At 36.4% G+C, this 14,286-nt stretch overlaps 1 non-coding gene across 1 annotated transcript; it reads left to right on the plus strand.

Moving 5' to 3' along the window:
- Positions 1-11,727: 11,727 nt before the first annotated feature.
- TRNAT-CGU (transfer RNA threonine (anticodon CGU)) lies at positions 11,728-11,800 on the plus strand. Its single transcript has one exon. It is a non-coding gene; the product is annotated as a tRNA-Thr (tRNA).
- Positions 11,801-14,286: the final 2,486 nt, after the last annotated feature.

The raw sequence follows: 14,286 nt of genomic DNA on the forward strand, positions 1-14,286 counted from the left end.
AGATAACAACAACTTTTACAATTAAAATTAGAAACTAACATTTCTCTTAAAATTCTCGCGTGATCAACTGGTTTCACGCCAAATGAATAGCTATAGTACCATCAGAATCAGCAAGGGCTATTTGTATTAACTCCTCCATGTTTTTTTCGCCAAGCTGAGAACTACGCGTTTTACGTCACGTTATCCAAAAACGCGACTATTTTCTTTGAAGACCGCGCTGGCTCAGTGCTGAGCACCGTGATGTCACAATTCAAAAACAAAATCCCGTTCTGTAGGACACTGCTAACAGCGCTGAGCTCTGATGAACGCGGCCAGATTACCACCATGATTACAAAATCTAAGCCTAACTATTTAAAACTGTATTTAACTTTCGGCTCACTCTGAACCGTTAACGTCTCTGCTTTACAGAAACGAAATCCAAACCCAAGCGTTTACTTTTTGGTTCCCTAAGCCTATTGACAAATAAAAGTTCATTTGACCAATAAAGTAGCGTTCTTCTTGTAATCACTTTAGAAAGGATTATCCTATAAACAGATGTAGTATAGCTTAAGTAATATATAAACATCCATTTCAAATAATAATATTAAAAAACATCCTTGTAATATCAAAATGAAACAGAGCTTTAAAGCTACAAAAGTACTAAATGCATCGTAATTACGAAAAAGATTTCCACATATTCACTTTATATTATGGAAAAAGTGAATATTAAGGTTCTGTAGGATTTCTTAACACATTAAAACAAAGCGAACTGCTAACTCGGCGCACTAGTGTGACAACGGACAGACACACACAGACAAAAAAATAGACTGCTTTTTAACTCTTTCCGTATTAATTTTGAATTGAGAAAAGAGATTATCTTAAATATTAAAATTAATATTTAATATTTTCTTCGTTAGTTGTTCGCCTTATTGAGCGTTACATCGTTTTAAAAAAGAATAATTAAACAAACTTGAGAGACTTGAATAATATTGACGTTTGAATTGAAGGATATGACTGTTGTTTCGCCTTACTCAAATAGGTAGTATATAAAGGATTCGAATCGCAGCTGTAGATAAGAACATCGCAATTGCGTGAACCTTGGAGGAAGACCCCTCCATTGGAAGGCTAGACGTTTCTCGTAACCCTAGCCGATCGCTTCGTATGTCTTAACCTTAAGGATGATGGTGGTGTTAGAGGCCAGGTGTACAGACTGGTGTCCATGTGGGATGGACAAAAACAAAGACCAGAAGATGGTGGTGTTCGAAGCCAGGTGTACAGACTCCGATTTTAAAACTGCGAACGCGGTCACGTGGGTGTAACAACGGACAGGCAGACAGACAGACACACAGACACGTTGAAATTAGAACCTCTCCGTGACATACGTCACTCGGAGAGGTGAAAACCTCCATTACTGTAATTATTTACCTGTATTACTCTTCTAGACGAAAATTCGACCTGATAACGACGTATTCTTATTAAGGGTGCTACAGTTAATTAGAAAATACATATAAAGGTGTTCAAGCTCGGATGAAATACCAAAGTAATTTGTTAGCGTCTACTGCTAAGAAATTAAGACAATCAGAAAGAAAGCCAACATTTGCAATTTGTCAACGTAACTTGTTAGCACCCAAAACCTAGGCCCTTCTAGTTGTCAACGAGAATGAAATGAATAAATAGCTTTAAGCGCGCTATAAGGTTAGGCTGATTTCTGACCCAAAAGTAATTTTTTGACGTACTTTGTTAATTAATTAAAGTACAATACTTAGACCTTATTAATTAAAAATCGAAACAGGTAAGTTTCCCATTTTATAAATGCTTGTTAATTTAGAAGTATTCCGAAAACTAACTTCACTATACTTTTTCCGTATGGCCTATGACAATTGCGTTAAAAAAACCAAAAAAAATTTAATGCTTTTTCTATGGGACGCTAACCGTAAAAGGTGTGACTTTTTCTTTAACATTACGGAAAAGTATCAAGTCATATCTACAAGGGCCTATCGGCCCTGTAGAATATGGGTATAATTTACATTTCAGGACAATCAGCGAACGTATCAACTGTTATCATTGAACAAGACGGCGATAGTTCTCTCAATGAACAGTCTAAAAACAATACAGCTTCAAATTCCAATTCATTATTGGTAATTTACTAAATTTAATTTTTTTAAAAACAGTGGATGGTGTATCGTTGATATTATTTTATTTTTATAGGAGTCGAGGACCACAGTCATTAACAATGACACATGGGTTGACAACTATGTTTTGAATAAAGAAATATTTAACCAGTAGACTCAAGCGAATCTCTCAAAGGGTGGAAAATTGACACCGAAATTCAGAAATATAATTGTTAGAAACCTCGTTGATGACGCTATAAAGCTATGCAATCGACCTAGTCGTAGTGATATGAGGAAAATTGCTGAGAAATTTACGCGTTGCTTTCCTTATGCAATTAAAGATGAAATTGACGGCGAGGTCACAGGAGCAGGCTATTATAGCTTTGTGGCTCAACTCTACACAAGGCTGCAAAACCTTTCTCGACAAGTTGACCAAGTGATGCCTAGAGTAAAGGATGTTAAGAAGGACAAAAAAGGTCGGTTAGTTGACTTGACCGCAATGAAGCTTAAATTCAGCCCTGAAATCAGTGTAGGAGAAAAAAAACCTACGAGGATGTTCGCGAAAGTTTGATGAACATGGCTTTGGAAATGGAGCCAAGTTCAAATGTTATTGAAGCAAAGATGCTTCAAACAGTTTCCCTTCAGAGGCTGTATATTAACCAGGGAAGCACAGTTGAAATTTTGAAAAATCAATGGCCATTTTTATTTGAGCCGTCAGGAGTGAAAGTCCACCTTATGGAATTTGTGCGAAAAGATGTTTTTAAATGGTTTGAAAACTTTTTCTAAAAAGAAGCAATACGTTTTGCTCATTTTTCGCTAAGAGTAGTGAAGAGTTTTGTAAGACCACTTAGAAAAGGCTATAAACTGTATTTAGAAAAGGAATATATAAGCACAAATATCATTATTCCATAAACTACTCTGTTTAATCAAGTGAATGGAAAGCGGCGTCGCCTACACTTTGAGAATGCCCAGGTATGTAACTAAGCCTTGGTTAAAGCATGGTTAAAGCTTGTTTCACGAGTAGCTAAAAGTGCGCCTCTTTTTAGGGTAGAAAATACATAAAATAACAATATAGTGGAAAAATTTTGCAATAGACAAAGTAATTAGCAATATTTTGTGGTTAAAACATACCCAATATTATAAAATAACATCTTGGTATGGACCAGGGCCGAAAAAACAAACGATATGTGTGAGGTTTATCAATTGGCTGAAGTTTCAGTTATTGCAATTGATTTAGTTATTTTTATCCATTTAATCCTTAATCAATATTAAATTCAATCAACTGATTTTACTGTTAATCGATCTATTCCCTCAAAATTAATTGAAAAAATTACATATCTACGCTTTTTCAAGAACAATTACATTTTCCGAAAACATTTTATCATGAAATTAATTATTTTGAAGGGAGTACGTGTTGAGAGCTCAGTATTGAATATTTGAAACACTCTGTCTAAAAAGACCAAGCGAACTTTGACATAATTCGAAAGGAAAATGTAAATATTTAATAGTGGATGCCAAACCAGGGTGTTGCACGAATTCATACATTTAATTTCGTATATCGAAATGCTACATTTCTAATGTCGCGACCATGAAAGAAAGGTTGTACTGCAATTTCCCTCTTCGTACTTTACACTTTCTTGGGGGGGTGGGGGGTCAAGTTAAGTGTGACCTTCTTCGTTTAACTGGTAATGAATGGAAATTAATATAGCAAGATATTGGTACTGAAACGTATTTCTTTTTATGTAATCTTTATCTATACCTTTGTTATATTTATACCGATATCATATTTTTCCAGTGCTACAGATAGCTACCTACTAACAAAAACCACACAGGATAAACGATATTGCTTTGTCTTAAGTATACGGCATTCGTTAATTAAGTAGTCTGAACAAAATAAATTTCAATTATCATATTTTTTTTAACATCAGTCTTCTTAGCAACTTACCGATTTAAGTTTTTTTTTGATGCAAACTTGAAAATTTGTCAAGCCAGCAACAATTAAAACTATGTCCGTCAAGGTGCTTACACGAAATCCCTTCAAAATAATTAATTTCATGATAAAATGTTTTCGAAAAATGTAATTGTTCTTGAAAAAGCGTAGATATGTAATTTTTTCAATTAATTTAGAGGGAATAGATCGATTAACAGTAAAATCAGTTGATTGAATTTAATATTGATTAAGGTTTAAATGGATAAAAATAACTAAAAAAATTGCAATATCTGAAACTTCAGCCAATTGATAAATCTCACATATCGTTGGTTTTTTCGGCCTTGGTCCAAACCAAGACGTTTTTTATAATATCTGTACTTCAGTCTTAATGTAATTAAATTTTGAAAAATTATGTTTGCTTTATCGTCATACATTTGGGGTTGATCTATTTCTAATTGCTTAAAGAAGTACTTAAGTATCGTTAATTACATTTAACTTATATCCAATAACATTGATTTCGATAAGCATATAATGTTGCACTTTATTTATGAAAGAAGCTTAAAAACGACGGTATTTGAAATATGGAAGAAAAATATTTGTTTCGTACACTGTATACATATACAGTGGTGTCGAGATCAGACCAACAGCTTCCTTTACGTACAACCCCCAATACTGCCAACGGGTGATGTCATACTAAATTTTACATGGTGTAAATAAATGTTTAGAATTCATGTTTTATTGTATGCAAGTGACAACGAGTGACAAGGTACAAAAAGAATACTGGAGAATGCAACAAAATATTTTAATTTTCAAGCACTGTCCTACGATTAGTCTTAGAACGTGGACCTCAAATTGCAACCTCTTAACTGTTTGGTAAACACCTCAACGTAAATATTCGACGTTTCTACCATTGAAGTTTAAGCACTCTTCCAGACGACTGTCCATGTCTTGCAATACATTTGCAAGCAGTAAACTAATGACGCATGGTAAGACTAATGGTATTGCCGTCTTACGAAATCCTCGTCCGTTAAGGCTTGATGTAGGGGTGATGATAATGCCGGTAGTGATGCCATTGTAAACTGGCACAAACAGTAGAATGGCTTAGTGCAACTTCTTGTTCCACCGCTCTACTATTAGCATGAATTGGCTTCCTCATTACAGACTATACAGTCTCTTCTACGTTCACGATCTTGCACTACCGAAATCACGAAGGTGCTCGCCAATGTCGGAAAAGGTGCTTCGCACCGGATGTTGTCGGTGTGGAAACCGTTCGGCATAAAGCACTGCCTTTAGTTTAACGTTACTGCGACCTTCACCCAAATTAAACATGCTGTCCAATTTGTCCTGGTTGTAATAGGTTGGCATTTTGCTAGGAAACGAGACTAACTACTGTAATTCTAGTACTTAGCTGCTACACTGAAAGACCCTGTATATCTAAAGAGACCGGAAGTTCCTCAAAGTTGAGTTTTCAAAGATTGCCAGCTTGAGCAGTTCATGGTGTGTATAATGGTGAAGGTAGCTTTAACGTCCCCCTTCCACTCTTTTGTTGAAATGACTGTGAAGGTCCCCACTTGTAAATTTATCGAGTGTGAAAAATGAAATTGAAATACTTGATTGAACCATATAGGCTTTGACACTAATTCAAAATCTAATAATTTATACACAAATGTCCCCAGATAAAAGGTTGAAAGACGGTTTAGGTCCCCACTTGTAAACCAGAAATCAGCTCAAAACTTAAGTGTTAAGCCTTTAAAAGGTCCGATTAACTAAATTTCATTATAATAATCAATATTTAAACTATAAAATTAAAATATACATGAAATTAGAAAATGTGTGCTTAAAAGACCCCACTTGTCTGTTGAAATGACAGTGAAGGCCCCACTTGTAAGTTTTTTGAGTGTTAAAAAATACTAAAGAAAATTTTCCATTTATTCTATTAGTTGACTCTCACAACTTTCCTGAAGCACCGAAATATCAAGGTAATTACGTGAGAAATGTATGTCAGTTTTTACCCTAAATCAGAAAATGATGAATCGTTGGTTACGTTAATATATTGATGATTTCCAAACCGAGAATTCTTGAGATTTCGCTCAAACTCTGAGTATAGTTGCTAAACAAAGATTTTACTCGGGGGAAAGAGATACAAGAAATCCGAGCTGTGATAATTAATTAGATAGCTATTTAAAAATCTAATTAATTGGCATTTTTCACTAATTGAAAATGGTAATTGAATTTTATTTAATTTATAGCTAATTAAGAAATAATTATAATAAATAAGTGTGCATCGGAAAGGCATTTATCTATTTTAAAATTAATTAGATTTAGTTTTGGCTTATTAGCCAATTGGATTTTCAATTAATCTCTTTCGCCGATTTGTAGTAAAAAATCGAGTTTCATCTAAAAGGGAGAAAATGCGTCCCGCTACCACTAGTGAGGGGGGAACAAAATTGTTAACCCACCCACTGTTTCCTCTCTCTCCGTTTCACAGTGAAAACTATGACTCTTTCGTAAATCGTAACTCCCGTATTTCGATCATGATTTTTCCCTCTTGAATTAATAGCAGTGCGCATGGATTTAAAACTCCGGAGCCCGTTTTAGGAACAGTGGCAAGAAAATGATGAAATGAAACTAAATTTAGCATGATGGTAGTTTCGAGGCTTTTCTCATTTCTCGAGAATAATACATGTTAGGCTTTCATACCCCTTTATCGAAAACAATAAATGCATAACCAAAGGCGGAGTAGGAAGTCCATGGGCACTTTCATGGTGTTATTTTTTACTTACGGTTAATTTTTTGACCTTAATTATACAGGTAATTAATTAGAAATTTGTAATTGAAATTAATTAGTTTAAAAATAAATGACTAATTTCTTATTGAATTGAATTAGTTTATATGTCAAATTACTAATTGGCTAATTAATTAGTTTAAAACATTTTTCTAACTGCTAATTGTAATTATTTAGTTGCCAGCTTAATAGCATAGCTAGGCAAGAAACTAATATGTTAGAAGTATTCGGATTTTTTGTGATTTTGTAAGATGCAAACAGTTTTCACAAGAGAGATTGCGCTGAAATTTTCCTACTATTGAAGCGTTTTGTTATTACAGCCCAATAATAGAAACCTTTATTAATTCTGTGAAGCTAGAACAGATCAAATTAAGACTACAGATTTTAAAGAAGCTAAATACGAATGATATTGCCAAGAAATTCGAGAAGAATTGGTTCGGCATTGTATTTCAATAAAGTTGTGTTACTTATTTATAACAAATTTCTTTATAACGGTGTTTTCATTCCTAAATTTATCGATATTTCAAAATAAAAAATGGCTTGAAAAGAAAATAATTTTAACCACTTAATATTTTGCTTTAAAATTGACTAAGTTCCTTTAATTAACCTCCCTTGTAATTTGAACAATATTTAAATTACACTCTCTAATACGATTGAAACAATATGTTTCTAACCTTTTTGTCTATCCATTTAGAACTGTACTTCTAGACCTTCCAGAGTGAAAATATAATAGAAAACAAAGATAGGATCCTCAATTATTCATAATAGATAAATCGCGCCAGCATTTATTACAATCCTTTTAAATCCTACGACTCATACCGTTCGAAGCTCTCTGTTTGAACTTTCCATATCTAGGCATTGATTGGCGATTGAGTCTCGAGTAATTAATTATGGCTTTAAAAACTATTTAAACGATTGAATTTTCCTAATTTATTATGAATACGAATTATTACTTACTAGTAGGGATGAACCGGTACCGATACCATATCGGTATCGGCACCGATACTCGGGGTTTACCGATAGTATCGGATCGGTTCGTTCGATACCGATACTAAACCGATACTCGTTTAAAATGCGTTATATGGCGCTACATGACATTTTTAGGTATTTCAGTAACGTAATGATGGTGATAATGTCTCATTTCTATGAATTCCAATCGTGACGAGTTCTCATTTATATAAAAAGTACCTGAATTCAGTTTATCTAACAACTAATAAGCGAAAATCTTTCTTAGTACGCGCCTACTACTCTAGGGATGAACCGATACCATATCGGTATCGGTTGAAGTATCGGGTTTTAGATCATAGTGAGTAAATATCGGTATCGATCGGTATCGGTTCATTTTTGTATCGGTATCGATCGGTATCGGGTTAAGCCTGGTATCGGCCATCTCTACTTACTAGTATTTTCAATCCACCATAAGGTCATAAGGTATATTCCATAAGTTTGTCACTGGTAACTGAGAGTTTGTCTTTAAGTGACGCTGGCAAAACGTCATAGATTCTGTAAAAGGCTTACCAAAGACTAAATAGGAAGATGGACTGAATAACCGAGTGCACTCAATTCTGGCGTCGTTCGCGATAGCTCTAAGTAAGTCTCTAGCATAAATTTCATACTTATGGAACATATCTTATAACCTTATGATCCACCTTATTCCCTATCGCCAGAACATAGTCTTATCTCGGGATTCATCTGTCGGCTGCTACTATAGCATACGACAGACGAATTTCTTGATTTTCTTCCCGTTAATCCTCTCTACGAATCCCGAGATAGCCCCAACTTCCGACGATAGGGAATAAGGTGGATTAGCTGGCATAACCGAGAAAAATTAAATTGCCTTATGGTTTTCGCATTTGAGGATGATTCTAACCTTGATATCTCACAAATGTCTGCGGTAATTCAAATTAAGCTTGGAACCAGTTTTCATTTAAACGACACTTTATTTAATCAGGATTATGTTAAATTTGTGTAATTAGTCCAAAATTAACATATTGCGAGGGAATTCCAAAATACATGCGAACAGACTAGAAGCCTTCCAGAAGCTATATTAAACCCATAATTCTTCCAATTAGTTGCAACAATTAATTTTTCTTTTCAACAGAGAGACACTTTGCTTGTACGTGACTCTAAAATTACATAACACAAGCCTGCAGTGTACCACGTGACCACGTCCACGTGTTTAGTTATTCGTAAACCTTCGGTTGAGAAACCCAAAATGTACCAAAGTGAACCGAAGAGTGAAATTTGCTTACCCACTTTTAAACATATATTTAGCCCACTTTTAAACATATATTTAGCCCAAGTCCCAAAGGCCCCACGTCAAGTGATAATATCTGTCTCTGTTATCGGAACTATTTTATCCCTTTCATGAATTATCATTATATATAAATCCGCCTACAATTCATCAAGTAGATTTTCTCGTCAGAAGTAAATGAACTTAAAGCTACGACTCTATGTTAAATTTTATTTTCAACAAGCCGTTAATATAATTTTAAACATATTTAGCCTTATCAAACACAATAAGAAACTCTCCCAGATAATAATAAATACATTTCAACCGTAAGATTTCTAGAAATTAGAGCCGAAATTCAAAAATAAAGTTTTCGCGCCACGGTAATCTACTTCTGTCTCCTTTTTTCCAGTATTTGAACACCCCTCCTACCTAAAGTGACCATTTATTTTTTACCCCAAACCGGGACGGCTTGTAAACACTAGAAACAAACTAAAATTCGGATTGAAGTAAACACAACTAAGATTTTTCTAAGGGTTGATATTGTCTCTCTTATATTTTTCTGAAGCACAGATTTGTTTATGGAGGTCTGGTGATGATTTTAAGCAGGGGCGCCGATCATTGTTTTTCTCAGGGGGGCTGGGGCCCAAGGCAACACCAGGGAGCTCAGCCAAAAATTTTAATTCCTAATAGAAAATATGAATTATGATATTATTGAAAAGAAAGTGTGTTTTTATAGCAAATATAGTACTAAAAACCCTCTTAGGTAAACCTATTTTAGCTTAAACTATGTAGAAAAATCGGATTTTACTTTGAAAAGCAAAGCCTATTGAAAATATTATGTTTAAAAATTCAGAGCGAGCGAAGCGAGCTCCGCAATTTCGCTGTCTATAAATTTGATCTCGATGAAAGAGCTAAATTTTGATAAACTTGGCGCCTAACTAACTCTTTTGAAGGTTGTCGTTAAATACGCATTTGCGTTTAGGCATTTTGAATAAAAGAAGACTCACTCGTCACTAGAAAAACTACACAAGTCACCTTGACATTGTTCACAGATTTGAAGAAATATTTAGCAGAATACATAATTACATATACCGCGCGATAATCAAAACTGGGACAATTTCCAGAAAACGGGACTTTTTAGTGTCCCGAGGCATTCTTCGGGGACACCGGGACAAAGTTTAACAAACCGGGACTGTCCCGGCTAAACCGGGACGTATGGTCACTTTACTCCTACCCCAAACCCGATTTCCGTCTGTTTCCTTCATGTACATGTAAAGAACCTACAGTAGTTGGCAGAACAAAAATGAAGGTGTATAATTCTCCCCTACATTCTCTGCACTGTCATAATGGATGACAACCAGACAAGACTCTCTCCTCTCGTTTTGTTGGGAAATCATAAACGCGTGAGAAAAATTGCTTTCTCGCTATAGGATAGTCGACTCCGAGGGGTCGGTCGTTCACGAAATCCAACTTAAGAAATCCGAAAACAATAACAAAATCACAAATCCGGCAACAATTCAAACTTATTTCGCTGATTTCGAAATCTAACAAAAAAACCGAAATCAGTAACGAAATCACAAAATCAGTAACGAAGTAACGAAATCACTAAATCAGTAACGAAATCACAATATCAGTAACGAAATAACGAAATCACAATATCAGTAACGAAATAACGAAATCACAATATCAGTAACGAAATAACGAAATCACAAAATCGGTAACGAAATAACAGAATGAAAAAATTAGTAAATAATTCGCGATGTCCATTAAAAAATTCACGAAATCCAAGAAAAAGTCTCAGAATCCAAGGAACTCACAGGAGATACCTCAAAATCCGTGGAAATCACGGGGAAAATCTGACGACATCCGTGCGATTTTATCGAATCTTGAAATTAATCAAATCCGACTAAATCAAACGATACCCGAAGAAACCAAATTGTATTTCAAAATCCCGTACATTTTATCCAAAACGTCTGACCCCTCGCTCTACTCCTTATCTCCGTCGGCAGCTGATGCGATATATACACTGTTCCAGCTTCGGTTGTCAGTACGCTTAATGCTAGGTCTCTATGTGAGGTAGGTTTTTGCGTACTGCCAACAGAAGAAAGCAATACTGATATTTAGGATTTTTAAACGCGATATTCTGTATAGATAGTTTTCACACATGGAGGATTCATACCATTTACACAAGGAAGACGGGCTATCTGGAGGACAAAAGCAAACGGGTTTTTGTCCGCCAGATAACCCGGTCTGTTACATGTGAGGACTTTAAAATGTCCCCACATGTAAGTCGGGTCCCCACTATGTGGGTGAAAAGATTGCCAGAATCCCCACTTGTCAATCGTATGCAGACGCGTCGAAATTAGAACCTCTCCGTGACATACGTCACTCGGAGAGGTAAAAAGTGCAAATGAATTAAATTACTGTAATGTTCAGCATTAATCTCGCTTCACAACAAGGGCTCCGGGGCTTAGTGGCTAAAGCGCCTGTCTAGTAAACAGGAGATAATGAGTTCGATTCTCGTCGGAGCCTCGTTGTTATGATACTTGATCTAGATTTCGTACCTAATAAATTTTGAAAAACTAAAAATAATTGTTGCTTGAGATGTGCATATATGCAAACAATAAGGTAAAAGTGCAAATGAGTTAAATTACTGTAATATTCAGCATTAATCTCACTACGAAACATGGGCTCCGAGGCTTAGTGGTTAAAGCGCCTGTCTCGTAAGCAGGAGGTCATGAGTTCGATTCTCGTCGGAGCCGCGTTGTTATGATACTTGAACTAGTTTTCTTAGCTATTTAATTTTAAAAAAATAAAAATAATAGTGTAGCATGGCTGCCAGACTCTTGGAGTTCTACTCCTGGAGTCTGGTAGGGTGTTATACCTCCATGCTACATACTCCTCCTCTTCTTTACTTACTGCGATAAATTGTAAGTTATAGTTTAGTTTACGTTTGGGTTTCGATCCACGGACCTCTGGGTTATGGGCCCAGCACGCTTCCACTGCGCCACTCTGCTTACCTCAGCAGTGTATGAACAAACTAACTGATAGAAAAATAGCAAGTTCTATTTTGCATTAATTTAGTAGAGCGTGGTTTCGATCCACGCACCTCTGGTTTTTAAGTCCAGCACGTTTCCATTGCGCCACTCTGCTTACATCAGCAGTGTATGAACAAACTAACTGATATCAAAATAGCAAGTTCTATTTTGCATTAATTTAGCAGAGCATGGTTTCGATCCACGGACTTCTGGGTTATAAGTCCAGCACGTTTCCATTGCTCCACTGTTCTTACATCAGCAGTGTATGAACAAACTAACTGATATCAAAATAGCAAGTTCTATGTTCCATTAATTTAGCAGAGCGTGGTTTCGATCCGCGGACCTGTGGGATCTAGGCCCAGCTCGTCTCCACTGTGCCACTCTGCTTACATCAGCAGTGTATGAACAAACTAACTGATATCAAAATAGCAAGTTCAATTTTGCATTAATTTAGCAGATCATGGTTTCGATCCACGGACCTCTGAGTTATGGGCCCAGCACGCTTTCACTGCGCCACTCTGCTTACATCAGCAGTGTATGAACAAACTAACTGATATAAAAATAGCAAGTTCTATTTTGCATTAATTTAGTAGAGCGTGGTTTTGATCCACGGACTAGTGGGATCTAGGCCCTCCACGTTTTCACTGCACCACTATGCTTACATCAGCAGTGTATGAACAAACTAACTGATATAAAAATAGCAAGACCTATTTTGCATTAATTACGCAGGGCGTAGTTTCGACCCACGGACCCCTGGGTTATTGGCCCAGAACGCTTCCACTGCGCCACTCTGCTTACATCAGCAGTGTATGAACAAACTAACTGATATCAAAATAGCAAGTTCAATTTTGCATTAATTTAGCAGATCATGGTTTCGATCCACGGACCTCAGGGTTATGGGCCCAGCACGCTTCCACTGCGCAACTCTGCTTACATCAGCAGTGTATGAACAAACTAACTGATATAAAAATAGAGTGTTCTGTTTTGCATTAATTTAGAAGAGCGTGGTTTTGATCCACGGACTAGAGGGATCTAGGCCCAGCACGTTTTCACTGCGCCACTCTGCTTACATCAGCAGTGTATGAACAAACTAACTGATATAAAAATAGCAAGTCCTATTTTGCATTAATTACGCTGGGCGTGGTTTCGACCCACGGACCCCTGGGTTATTGACCCAGAACGCTTCCACTGCGCCACTCTGCTTACATCAGCAGTGTATGAACAAACTAACTGATATCAAAATAGCAAGTTCAATTTTGCATTAATTTAGTAGAACGTGGTTTCGATCCGCGGACCTCTGGTTTTTAAGTCCAGCACGTTTCCATTGCGCCACTCTGCTTACATCAGCAGTGTATGAACAAACTAACTGATATCAAAATAGCAAGTTCTATTTTGCATTAATTTAGCAGAGCATGGTTTCGATCCACGGACCTCTGGGTTATAAGTCCAGCACGTTTCCATTGCTCCACTGTTCTTACATCAGCAGTGTATGAACAAACTAACTGATATCAAAATAGCAAGTTCTATGTTCCATTAACTTAGCAGAGCGTGGTTTCGATCCGCAGACCTGTGGGATCTAGGCCCAGCTCGTCTCCACTGTGCCACTCTGCTTACATCAGCAGTGTATGAACAAACTAACTTATATCAAAATAGCAAGTTCACTTTTGCATTAATTTAGCAGATCATGGTTTCGATCCACGGACCTCTGAGTTATGGGCCCAGCACGCTTTCACTGCGCCACTCTGCTTACATCAGCAGTGTATGAAAAAACTAACTGATATAAAAATAGCAAGTTCTATTTTGCATTAATTAAATAGAGCGTGGTTTTGATCCACGGACTAGTGGGATCTAGGCCCTCCACGTTTTCACTGCACCACTATGCTTACATCAGCAGTGTATGAACAAACTAACTGATATAAAAATAGCAAGTCCTATTTTGCATTAATTACGCAGGGCGTGGTTTCGACCCACGGACCCCTGGGTTATTGGCCCAGAACGCTTCCACTGCGCCACTCTGCTTACATCAGCAGTGTATGAACAAACTAACTGATATCAAAATAGCAAGTTCAATTTTGCATTAATTTAGCAGATCATGGTTTCGATCCACGGACCTCTGAGTTATGGGCCCAGCACGCTTTCACTGCGCCACTCTGCTTACATCAGCAGTGTATGAACAAACTAACTGATATAAAAATAGCAAGTTCTATTTT

Source organism: Phalangium opilio, unplaced genomic scaffold, assembly GCF_054372755.1.
Source record: "Phalangium opilio isolate 3A_F unplaced genomic scaffold, DU_Popi_V2 ptg000092l_1, whole genome shotgun sequence".
NCBI lineage: Eukaryota > Metazoa > Arthropoda > Arachnida > Opiliones > Phalangiidae > Phalangium > Phalangium opilio.